The following is a 12,895-nucleotide window of genomic DNA, read 5'->3' as shown; positions in this document are numbered from 1 at the left end:
AGAGGGAGAGAGAGATAGAGAGAGAGAGAGAGAGAGAGAGAGAGAGAGAGAGAGAGAGAGAGAGAGAGAGAGAGAGAGAGAGAGAGAGAGAGAGAGAGAGAGAGAGAGAGAGAGAGAGAGAGAGAGAGAGAGAGAGAGAGAGAGAAAGAGCGAGAGAGAGAGAGAGAGAGAGAGAGAGAGAGAGAGAGAGAGAGAGAGAGAGAGAGAGAAAGAGCGAGAGACTGGGCAGAAAAACAACATCTCCACTAGTCGGAACAAAGGGGACACTGACCTTCAAAAGGCTCAATTACATGTCACACACACACATACACACAGACACACACACACACACGGTTGTATTTGCAGTACACTCAAACACAACCCACTGACATGCATATAAACACTTCACACAGACACACACACACACACACAGACACACACACACACACACACAGAGACACACAGACACAACCATGCACAGACACACACACACACACACACACACACGGTTGTATTTGCAGTACAATCAAACACAACTCACTGACATGCATATAAACACAGCAAACAGACCGACACACACACACACACAACACACACCACACGCGCGCGCACACACACACACACACACACACACACACACACACACACACGCGCGCACACACACACACACACACACACATACACACACACACACACACACACACACACACACACACACACACACACACACACAGACACACCCTGCTGCTCTGCACCGTAGGACCGTCTGTCCGTCCAGATAAAGTCTGAATCTCAATTCTGATTTGGGGAAGACGACTTAATGAGAACTGGCCTACCACTCTCTCTCTCTCTCTCTCTCTCTCTCTCTCTCTCTCTCTCTCTCTCTCTCTCTCTCTCTCTCTCTCTCTCTCTCTCTCTCTCCTCTGTCCACAAAACCAATTTCCAGGTGTACTATCTGCAGGGTCGACCTCTAAAGTAAACATTCTCCCTTCATTCATCCACATGCTCCCCCTTTCAACCCCCCCCCCCCCACTCCCCTGCCTCCAACATCACTACTATCACCACCATCACTACTACCATCACTACTACCATCACTACTACCATCACTACCACCATCACTACTACCATCACTACTACTACCATCACTACTACCATCACTACTACTACCATCACTACTACCATCACTACTACTACTGTAACTGAGGGGTACAATTCCCTGACTGTATTGTTAGATATGATACTTACTACCACTACCTCTTGCACTTTAGACTCTGGCCACCCAGTACTAGGTATAAATAATTATGATAAACACTCCCACCTGATGAAACGGATCCAACACAAATGTACCAAGTCGAAAGTCTGCGTTTAATAATAATACATAGCAAAAGGTATGTACAACGATCACTTAATTACATTTATGATTTGAAATAGTATGCACTTTTATGGCAAATGAGTATTCGTAGGTAGATCAATATCGAATGTCCAATCTCTGATTGCGCAGGAAGCAAATATACAACCTGGAATATTTAGGGAACAATAGCAATGATACTTGAATGATTATATAGCTCGATACACTAGGGGAAGGTTCCGACTGCTTGTAGGACAGCTGGAGGGGGGGGGGGGGGTAGAGTCTGGCTGTATCCCGTCTGGCCGAGGGTATCCTGGGAGAGCCCACAGTCGTGCGACCCGGTGCCCAGCGATCCTCGATCCACAGATGAAAGCAGTTGGACTCTCTGTGGCCGGCGTCCTCCGGTCCACGATGGAGAGACGTGAGGCGACCTCGTCGTGTAGAGCGTCTCCTCACCTGTCGTCCTCTCCGGGGGGGGTATTTCCAACACACCGCAGTGTTGGCCTTTATCCATAGAATAATCAAAGTACTCAAAGCATAATCCAAGCCGGGGAAGGCTAGCCGTCGTCGGTAGAATAATCCAATATACAGGTCCACTCGCTCTTTGGCCTGGAGCTCCTTGGGTGTGGCTTCACGTGGGGTCAACCACCCTGGATAAGCGTCCAGCTGATGCCCGAAACGATGGGGGTGCTGATTACTATAGAACTCTTACCGCACGAGGCACTACATATGAATAGACTATTATTAGCTTAATAGAATACGTCCAACTCGACGATATAGTGCCAAATATGACTATTCAAATATTAATATACACGATGTCTCAATGCCGATACTGGGCCGAATTGGCCTTACTGCCCACACGTGGTTCGCGGGGAGGCTTTTGCGTCTGTCACTCTGTTGGAGGGTAAGGAACTGGACTAAAAGAAAGTTCTACTTTAATAGCGCAGTATATATACGCACTATGAACAAATAGTACCATTAGTGGTGCGGTAGACATATTCCTACGCGGAACTAGGACTTGTCCATACATGTTGAGCGGTACGATTGAACCTGGTCTGAGGGGTATGGCGACCTGGCACCAAGGTCTCGTCCAATGGTAGAATGGAGACTATTATGGGATGTTCAGTAGACTAGAAGGGATATTCAATGCATATTGTACAAGGAATATACAAGGGATATCAGGGGATATACAAATACAATTAAATATATATATATAAATAAATATATATATTCGGTTTAATCTGATCCTTCAGAACAGCCGCCCCCTAATTGGTCCCAACCCAATTAGTTAAGCAGAGACAGATTAACCGCACTGTCTACCACTCAAGGGTTCGCTGTAAGGGTCAGTCAACTCACAAAGTCATAGGGTCATGGTCATCATCGATTGTGTCTGGGAGTCGGGGCAGTTCTATGAGCCTCGCCACAGGACGGGTGTAAATGCGCCCCTGGACGAGTACTTCAGCTGCTCGGACCTTGCCATCGGCACCGGTGATCACTTTGCTTACGCGGCCAGCCGGCCACATAGCTCTGGGTAGTGACTGGTCAATAATCATGACGACTGTTCCTTCCGTCAAATTGTCTCTCTCTTTTACCCACTTCTGGCGGGTCTGTAGAGACGGTAGGTAGTGCAGTAGGAAACTGCTCCAAAACTTGTCGGCTAATACTTGGCTGTACCTCCACATTCGTCGGCCGTTCGCTTCTTCAGGCCGGTACATTGTCTGGGGTAACGCGGGATCTAGCCGCCCCATCAGGAGGGTGTTGGGGGTGACTGGGTCGACATCTGCTACATCACTGGAGACGTAACCGAGGGGCTTTGAGTTCAATACTCCCTCAATCTCCGTGAGGACTGTCATTAGGACTTCTTCCGCCACAGTCTGGGCCCCAAGTACTGCGTACAGGGCTGTCTTTATAGAACGTACTTCTCGTTCCCAAGTTCCACCGAAGTGGGGTGCGTTTGGGGGGTTGAATTGGAAGTCAATCTGGGCTGGAGCGAGGTGGGTCTTAAGTTCTGGGCCCATAGCTTGGAAGCTCTCCCTCAGCTCTCTTTCTCCGCCTTTGAAGTTTGTCCCGTGATCGGACAATAATGTAGACGGTTTCCCTTTCCGTGATGTGAATCTTCGGAAGGCCATAAGGAATGAGTCTGCGCTCATGGTCGGAAGGAGCTCGATATGTATCGCTCTGGTGGTCATGCATTTGAATACAATACCCCACCGCTTCTCGGTGCCTCTTCCTTTCTTTATGTGCAGCGGGCCAAAACAGTCCATGCCTGTTGAGTGGAATGGCTTGTCGCCGAGTCGGAGGCGACATGGAGGTAGGTCAGCCATCCGTGGTATGCTGGGCTGCGCGCGCCACTTTCGGCAGTCTAGACAGGTTCGCTGGAAGCGTCGCACCGCCTCTCTTCCTTGTAGTATCCAGTAACGACGTCTGATTTCCGCGAAGACTCTCTCTGCTCCTGCGTGGTGTACATCCTCGTCGTATTTCTTTATAATCAGCTCTGTGACCTTGTGTCGGCTGTTCAATACGATCGGGTACTTAATGTCATCCGGTAAATTGGGGGCTCTCCGCAGGCGACCACCCACTCTGATGAGGGTATGTGTGTCACTCTCGGGGGCCAGATGAATCAATCTGCTGTCTGATGGGACGGGCTTTCCTCCCTGTAGACAGTCTAGTTCATCGGGAACGAGTCTCTCTGGGCTCGTTGCAGTAGAAGCAGTTCTGCTTCCTCGTAGTCAGCTGCTGACATATCAGCGGGGGACTTAATCTCTGGGTGGTGCCGCAGGAATGTCCGTTGCTGCGCACTCTCTATGGTAATGCAATCGTCTATGTTGGGGTCTGCGGAGACAACAGTGCTCAATCCACAGAACATGGGTTTCTTATTCTCAGCCTCCTCGTCACTTGCTTCCCTCGGGGTGGGCGTGGGCCAATCTCCTTCCGGGAGCTTGAGGAATGCTGGTCCGTCACTGTAGATGTTATGACGGGTTAAGTCATCTAGGGACATTCCCCGGGTGATGACGTCAGCTGGGTTGTGTTTTGTATCAACATAGCGCCAGTTTGCTTCTCCGGTTAACTCTCCGGTTAACTCTTGAATCTCAGTGACTCTGACTCCCACGAAGACTTTGTATTTGCATGAATCCGATTTGATCCAGGTGAGTACTGTCGTGGAATCTGACCACAGGATTGTTCTATGCACCGGAATGGTGAGCTCACGTTGGATGAGCGTGGCTAGATGCGCTCCTGCGAGGGCTGCGCAGAGCTCTAGACGTGGGATAGACTGTTGCTTGCGTGGGGCTATTCTCGAGCGGGCGAGGATGAATGCTGTGTAGATCTCTCCCCCCTCTTCTTGGGCCCGCAAGTAGGCTACTGATCCGTAGGCGACCTCGGAGGCGTCACTGAAGACGTGTAAATCCATTTTACATGTCTCTGGCCTCACCGTGGGTGGGAAGTAGCTTCGGCGTATATTAACGCCTGGGAGTGAGTGGAGTTCCATCTCCCCCTCTCTCCAGGTGGATGCAAGGTGTGCGGGAATGTGGTCGTCCCAGCCCTGGTCCTTGTCCCACAATGTTCGTACAATCATCTTTGCCCTGGTGGTGTACGGTAGTATACATCCTAACGGGTCATATTGTCGGGCGAGTGTTCTGTACACACTCCGTCTGGTGGTCGGTATTGCCGTCGACCTTCCCTGCTCCGTGGTCAGGGGTTTGTGTCTATAGTGGAGCGAATCTGTTTTGAAGCGCCACACTAGTCCTAGTGTCATCTCTTGGGCTTCTCCTGGGATTGTGGCCATCCAGGTCTCGCTGCTCGCTGCCTTGTCCGCGGAGGAGAGGCTGCGCAGTACGTGCGGATCGCTGCTGGCCCACTGCCTGAGATCAAAGCCGCCTTTGATCAGAGAGGCGCGGAGTTTAAGTAGGAGAGCCTCGGCTTCTTCCTGGGTCGAAACGCTTTGTAGACAGTTATCTACGTAGAAGCTGTTCTTCACACTGTGTCGGACCTCTTCGTCCGCTGCTGGGTCCTCTGCGACATGTCTCTGTAGTGCAAATGTAGCACAGCATGGGCTGCATGTAGTTCCGAAAGGGAGGACTTCCCATTGGTAGATGGCTGGGTGCTCATCTCCTGGCCTCTCTCTCCATAGGAACCGCAACAGGGGCTTGTCCTCCTCTACTAATCTCACCTGCAGGAACATCCCTTTGATATCCCCGCTGATAGCCACCTTGTCCTGGCGGAAGCGGAGTAGTACGCCTAGTAGGGAGGGGCCGAGTGTAGGACCGGGCAATAGCTCTTTATTCAGATTTTGGGATCCGATCTGGTAGCTGCAGTTAAACACGATGCGGTCTTTGCCGTTGTGATGAACCTTGTGGTGGGGCACGTACCACGATTCAGTCGTCTGGTCGGCCTCTTTAATGTCAATCTTTGTGACGTGTCCCGCTGTGATGAGCTTCTCAATCTCAGCGCGGTATACACTTTCTTGGGCGGGGTCCTTGGCTAAGCGCCGCTCTGTGTTTAGTAGGTACCGCTCTGTGGCGTCTTTCTTTGCGTGAAAGGTAGGCATCCCTTCCCGCCGCAGGAGTGGCGTGGCGTATCTCAACACGCCGCTGACTGGGACTCTCTTTGTTCCCGTCTCGAGGAGGTTAATGGCGTAGATGTCGTCTTTAGAGCGAATGTCTTTCTTTTCGTTCTTAAAGGGCATTTGTTCTAAGGTCCATAGCCTCTCTACATGCTGCAGGAGTGCGTTGTCTCCCTCTGTGACTCGGGAGTGGAGACAGCTAGTGGCTGTGGTTCGGTTGAGAGATTTGGCGAGTGGGCCTTGGAGAGTCCATCCTAGGCGGGTCTCGACTGCTGCAGGACAGCCTCTGGGTCCGGTATGAACCCGGTCTATCGGGACAATGAGGTCTGCATGGTCGGAGCCTATCAACAGTGTCGGGGTAGCACCGTCTATGAGTGGGATCGGTAGCTTGCGTAGATGTACATATTTCTCCATCAGCTTGGCTACGGGGTAGGTGTACCGCGAGAGTCCTATTTCTTGGCTGGTGAAAGCGTCTGTAATCCTGTACCGTCGCTCGGGCTGGCCGCTTGCTGCGATAGAGAATGAGACATTCTCGCCCTTTATCGTTTTCAAATCTCTTCTTATTGTCCGAATTGTCATTTGGTTTTCGCTCCCCCGCAGCCCTAGCTGGGCCGCAGCGGACGCGAGCAGAAGGGTCTTCTCTGACCCGTCATCAAGGACGGCGTAAGTGTCCATGACTTTATTCTGGTAGCTCAATGTCACACGGACTACCTTTAAGAGCACTCTGGCTCCGCTGCTGCTGGCGGGGTCGATGTACATGACGCTTGCTTTGCTGCTTGATGGTGCGGGTGGAGGCCGCCGTCTGTTACTGTCGTGGAGTATGTCCAGATGGGCTCCATCGCACCGACTGCACTTTTTCTTTAAGCGGCATTCGGCTGCCATGTGTGATCGCGCACAGCGAAAAACAGCGTCTGTTGGACTTTATCCATTGACTCGCTTCCTCCGCATTCATCTTGGGGAATGAGTCACATTGTGACAGCCAGTGTTCTTTCTCACAGTAGGGGCACACTATCTTCCACTTCTCCTTTCTTGAGGGGGTACTGTGGCTCCTACTGCTTGGCACTGACTCCGATTGGTGCATGACAGTCACCGATCTTCTTCCATCATTTAGTCTCCTGGTTCCTTCTCTGGAGCCAGGGGTGCTCCGTCCGAATGTATCTAGCCGTAAGCTGCTGACTTCTCTCGCCAGGAAGTCGGCTAGATCGAGGAGGTTCGGTTCGGGGCCATTAGGGTCTCGGTGGTCTCTCTGCCGCCTAAAGCGCTCCTGTCGGGCGGGCGGTAGCTTCTCCAAGATCCTCTCTACATTTGAGTTGGCGTATAGTTCATGCCTACCCTTTTCCCTCTGCGCTCCCAGCATCCCTACTAGGGACTGCACTCTGATGGACAGGTCGTCCAGTGCTCGATTGTCTGTTGCTGGGGGTAGGCGGTCGATGTGCCTGATCTCCTGGATCACGTAATCCCATATACGTCCATATCTCTGGTCCAACGCTACCAGCGCTGCGGTGTATGGGGTCGTGGAAGTGGCGTAGGCGAGCGCTATGTTGTGCGCGCGGGGTACCTTTAAATGCTTCAGTAGTATCGCGTATTTATGGCGTTCATCAATGACATCCACCAACATTGTCTCCTGGGTGAAGTCTGGTACCATAGGTGTGCCAATGTATGACGCGGATTGTTGATACATCGTCGAGCGTTGGGGGAGAGGCCTCCTAGGCGAGTCTCCTCCTGCTCCTTGGCGTGGGCTGGTACCGGCTGTGTACCATGGCCCGCTGGTCCAGGTGCTGTTCCTCGGTGCGGGTCGTGCGTCGTGCTCACCCGTGAATAGCGTCGGGGGTCTGTAGCGCAGCTCCGCGGGGGTATAGCCTGGGCTGTACTGGACCTCCTGGTCCGGTAGAGTACTGTGCTGTCGTCGGGCGTGGTTCTCCTCCTCTTCCTCTTCGTCTTCCGTTAGGTCATCCAGGGCTTGTAGTCTCTGATTTAGCCTCTCCGCAGTGTATGCTGCTCCTTCCCGGTGGCTGGGTCTCGCTTGGACCGGTTGGGGAAGGGGGTCTGTGGGGGGTATAAACCTCGTCTGTTGGTCAAGTTCAGGGTCGCTTACTCGGCTAGGGGATGCCGCCCTGGAGTGATGTCTAGACGAGTTCCTGGAGCCTCTGGTGGAGGGAGGGGGTGTTGTCCTTCTGATCAGCTGTTCTATTAGTTGCGCTTGTGCTCTGTCGCGCTCGGCTTCGCGCTTGGTGAGATCCGATTCTCTCTGGGCACCGGTGGCGGCGCGCTGGGCGTCGGCCCGGTCTCTTGCCATATTCTCTTCCATCTGAATGCGTCTTATTTCCAGGCGTATGTGCTCTTCTTCGCTCCGTTGCTGTATCTGCAATCGATCGCGTTCACCCTGGAGTCTATCGCGTTCAGTAGAGGCTTTCAGGCTGACGAGGAATGCCTGCTGTAGTGTCCTCTCTGCCTCGCTGGGAGAAGACGGTTGTATAGGGGAGCCGTCCCTTGGGGTGCTCCGTACGGAGTCTTGGAGCTCTATCTCCACGGTGCTCTCCTCATCTTCTTCCGTGCCGAGTTCTCTCTCGGTAGTGTTGTCTTCCTCCCGGGACTCGTCGGGGACTACTTCTTCGGTATTGGCGGGGTGTAAAGTCATGTCTGGTTCCCCCTGGTCCCCACCGTGAGCTGGGTCAGTTACGTTAGAACCCATGGGGGCCTCTATGGTCGGGGTAGCCTGGTCGTTAGGGTTAGACATAATTTTACTTTCTAGTTTTACCGCGGTTACTGTTGGTAGAAGACTAGGTTGTTGACTGACAGCGTAAGCCTCTAGGTACTGAGGGAGCTGTCGTTTGCGCCGCGGGCGTTGTTGGTTAGGAGGATCGTTTCGTGGAGTGTTCATCATAGGCCATTTTAATATTAATAACACTATATTAATATTACACTGATTACCATCCGGCTCGAAGGACCAATTGTAACTGAGGGGTACAATTCCCTGACTGTATTGTTAGATATGATACTTACTACCACTACCTCTTGCACTTTAGACTCTGGCCACCCAGTACTAGGTATAAATAATTATGATAAACACTCCCACCTGATGAAACGGATCCAACACAAATGTACCAAGTCGAAAGTCTGCGTTTAATAATAATACATAGCAAAAGGTATGTACAACGATCACTTAATTACATTTATGATTTGAAATAGTATGCACTTTTATGGCAAATGAGTATTCGTAGGTAGATCAATATCGAATGTCCAATCTCTGATTGCGCAGGAAGCAAATATACAACCTGGAATATTTAGGGAACAATAGCAATGATACTTGAATGATTATATAGCTGGATACACTAGGGGAAGGTTCCGACTGCTTGTAGGACAGCTGGAGGGGGGGGGGGTAGAGTCTGGCTGTATCCCGTCTGGCCGAGGGTATCCTGGGAGAGCCCACAGTCGTGCGACCCGGTGCCCAGCGATCCTCGATCCACAGATGAAAGCAGTTGGACTCTCTGTGGCCGGCGTCCTCCGGTCCACGATGGAGAGACGTGAGGCGACCTCGTCGTGTAGAGCGTCTCCTCACCTGTCGTCCTCTCCGGGGGGGGTATTTCCAACACACCGCAGTGTTGGCCTTTATCCATAGAATAATCAAAGTACTCAAAGCATAATCCAAGCCGGGGAAGGCTAGCCGTCGTCGGTAGAATAATCCAATATACAGGTCCACTCGCTCTTTGGCCTGGAGCTCCTCGGGTGTGGCTTCACGTGGGGTCAACCACCCTGGATAAGCGTCCAGCTGATGCCCGAAACGATGGGGGTGCTGATTACTATAGAACTCTTACCGCACGAGGCACTACATATGAATAGACTATTATTAGCTTAATAGAATACGTCCAACTCGACGATATAGTGCCAAATATGACTATTCAAATATTAATATACACGATGTCTCAATGCCGATACTGGGCCGAATTGGCCTTACTGCCCACACGTGGTTCGCGGGGAGGCTTTTGCGTCTGTCACTCTGTTGGAGGGTAAGGAACTGGACTAAAAGAAAGTTCTACTTTAATAGCGCAGTATATATACGCACTATGAACAAATAGTACCATTAGTGGTGCGGTAGACATATTCCTACGCGGAACTAGGACTTGTCCATACATGTTGAGCGGTACGATTGAACCTGGTCTGAGGGGTATGGCGACCTGGCACCAAGGTCTCGTCCAATGGTAGAATGGAGACTATTATGGGATGTTCAGTAGACTAGAAGGGATATTCAATGCATATTGTACAAGGAATATACAAGGGATATCAGGGGATATACAAATACAATTAAATATATATATATAAATAAATATATATATTCGGTTTAATCTGATCCTTCAGAACAACTACCATCACTACTACCATCACTACCACCATCACTACTACTACCATCACTACTACTGTTGTGAAGGGCCAGATTAAACCGAATATATATATTTATTTATATATATATATTTAATTGTATTTGTATATTCTCTAATATTCCTTGATATCCCTTGTATATTCCTTGTACAATATGCATTGAATATCCATTCTAGCCTACTGAACATCCCATAATAGTCTCCATTCTACTATTGGTCGAGACCTTGGTGCCAGGCTGCCATACCCCCCAGACCCAGTTCAAACGTACCGCTCAACATGTACGAACAAGTCCTAGTTCCGCGTAGGAATCTGGCTACCGCACCACTAACGGTACTATTTGTTCATAGTGTGTATATATACTGCGCTACTAAAGTAGGACTTCCTTTTCAGTCCAGTTTCTTACCCTCCAATAGAGTGACAGACGTAAAGCCTCCCCGCGACGCCACGTGTGGGAGTAAGGCCAAGTTCGGCCTACCATCGGTATTGAGACATCGTGTATATTAATATTTGAATAGTCATATTTGGCACTATATCGTCGAGTTGGACGTAGTCTATTAAGCTAATAATAGTCTGTTAATATATAGTGCTTCGTGCGGTGAGAATACTACCGTAGTCAGTACCCCATCGTTTTGGGCAGAGAACTGGCTGCTTATCCAGGATGGTCGACCCCATGTGAGACTGCATCCGAGGAGCCCCAGAGCCTACGAGCGAGTGGACCTGTATACCGGATTATTCTACCGACGACAGCCCGCCTTCCCAGGCACGGATTATGCTTTGTGTACAGTGATTATTCCATGGATAAAGACCCCCGACACTGCCGTGTGTTGGAACCCCCCCCCCTGGAGAGGACGCAAGGTGAGGAGACGCTCTGCAAGACGAGGTCGCTTCACGTCTCTCCCCCGTGGACCGGAGAGAGCCGGCTCACAGAGAGTCCACCTGCTTTCATCTGTGGTCCAAGGATCGCTGGCGCACCGAGCTGCACAACTGTGGGTTCACCCAGGATACCCTTGGCCGGACGAGGCAGCCAGACTCTACCCCCCCCCCCCCCCCTCCTACTCCTGTTGTCTTACAAGCGACCGGATTACCCCCCTTAGTGTATCCAGTCTTATAATCATTAAAGTATCATTGCTGTTATTCCTTAACTATTCCAGGTCGTATATTTACCGCCTGCGCCACCAGAGATTGGACATTCTCTATTGATATACCAACGAATACTCTTTGCCATAAAAGTGCATACTATTTCAATTCATAAATGTAATTAAGTGATTAAGTGCTTGCTCTACACACCATTGCTGTGTAGTAATAAATGCATACTTCGACTTCGTACATTTGTGTTGGATCCGTTCATCTACGTGAGAGTGTTTATCATAATATATTTATGCCGAGTACTGGGTGGCCGAATATTAAGTACAAAGGTAGTGGTAGTAAGTATCATATCTAGTAATACAGTCAGGGAATTGTACCCCTCAGTTACAATTGGTCCTTCGAGCCGGATGGTAATTAGTGTAATATTAATATAGTGTTATTAATATTGAAATGGCCTATGATGAACACTCCACGAAACGATCCTCCTAACCAACACCCGCAGCGCGAACGACGGCTCCCTCAGTACTTAGAGGCTTACGCTGTCAGTCAACAACCTAGTCTTCTACTAACAGTAAACGCGGTAAAACTAGAAAGTAAAAGTATGTCTAACCCCAACGCCCAGACTACCCCGACCATAGAGGCCCCTACGGGTTCTAATGTAACTGACCAAGTTCACGGTGGGGACCAGTGGGAACCAGACATGACTTCACACCCCGCCAGTACTGAAGAAGTAGTCCCCGATGAGTCCCGGGAGGAATACAACGCTACCGAGAGAGAACTCGGCACGGAAGAAGACGGGGAGAGCACCGTGGAGATAGAGCTCCAAGGCTCCGCAAGGAGTACCCCGAGGGAAGGCTCCCCTATACAACCGCCTTCTCCCAGCGAGGCAGAGAGGACCCTACAGCAGGCCTTCCTCATCAGCCTGAACGCCGCTGCTGAACGCGACCGACTGCAGATCCAGCAGCGGAGCGAAGAAGAGCATATACGTCTAGAAATAAGACGCATTCAGAGGGAAGAGAATGTGGCCCGAGACCGAGCAGACAGCCAGCGAGCAGCTGCTGGTGCTCTACGGGACGCAGAGCGCGACAGACAGCAAGCGCAACTAATAGAACAGCTGATCAGACGGACAACACCCTCTCCCTCCGCCAGAGGCTCCAGGAACTCGTCTAGACACACCTCCAGGGCGGCATCCCCTAGCCGAGTAAACAACCCTGAACTTGACCAACAGACGAGGTCTATACCCCCCACAGACCACCTCCCCCCACCGGTCCAAGCGAGACCTAGCAACCGGGAAGGAGCAGCATATCCTGTGGAGAGGCTAAACCAGAGACTACAAGCACTGGATGACCTAACTGAAGACGAAGAGGAAGAGGAGGAGAACCACGCCCGACGACAGCACAGTACTCTACCGGACCAGGAGGTCCGGTACAGCCCAGGCTATACTCCCGCGGAGCTGCGCTACAGACCCCCGACTCTATACACGGGTGAGCACGACGCACGACCCGCACCGAGGAACAGCACCTGGACAAGCGGGCCATGGTACA

General features: G+C 51.0%; 1 protein-coding gene across 1 annotated transcript in view; it reads right to left on the bottom strand.

The window, feature by feature from the left end:
- Positions 1–12,895, bottom strand: part of dpf1 (double PHD fingers 1) — a gene marked incomplete at its 3' end in the record, with an annotated part of 119,007 nt that overhangs the window by 497 nt on the left and 105,615 nt on the right.

The sequence above is a fragment of the Notolepis coatsorum genome (genome assembly GCF_963971535.1).
Source record: "Notolepis coatsorum genome assembly, chromosome: 1".
Taxonomy (NCBI): domain Eukaryota; kingdom Metazoa; phylum Chordata; class Actinopteri; order Aulopiformes; family Paralepididae; genus Notolepis; species Notolepis coatsorum.
This window is presented reverse-complemented; position numbering and strand designations above follow the sequence as displayed.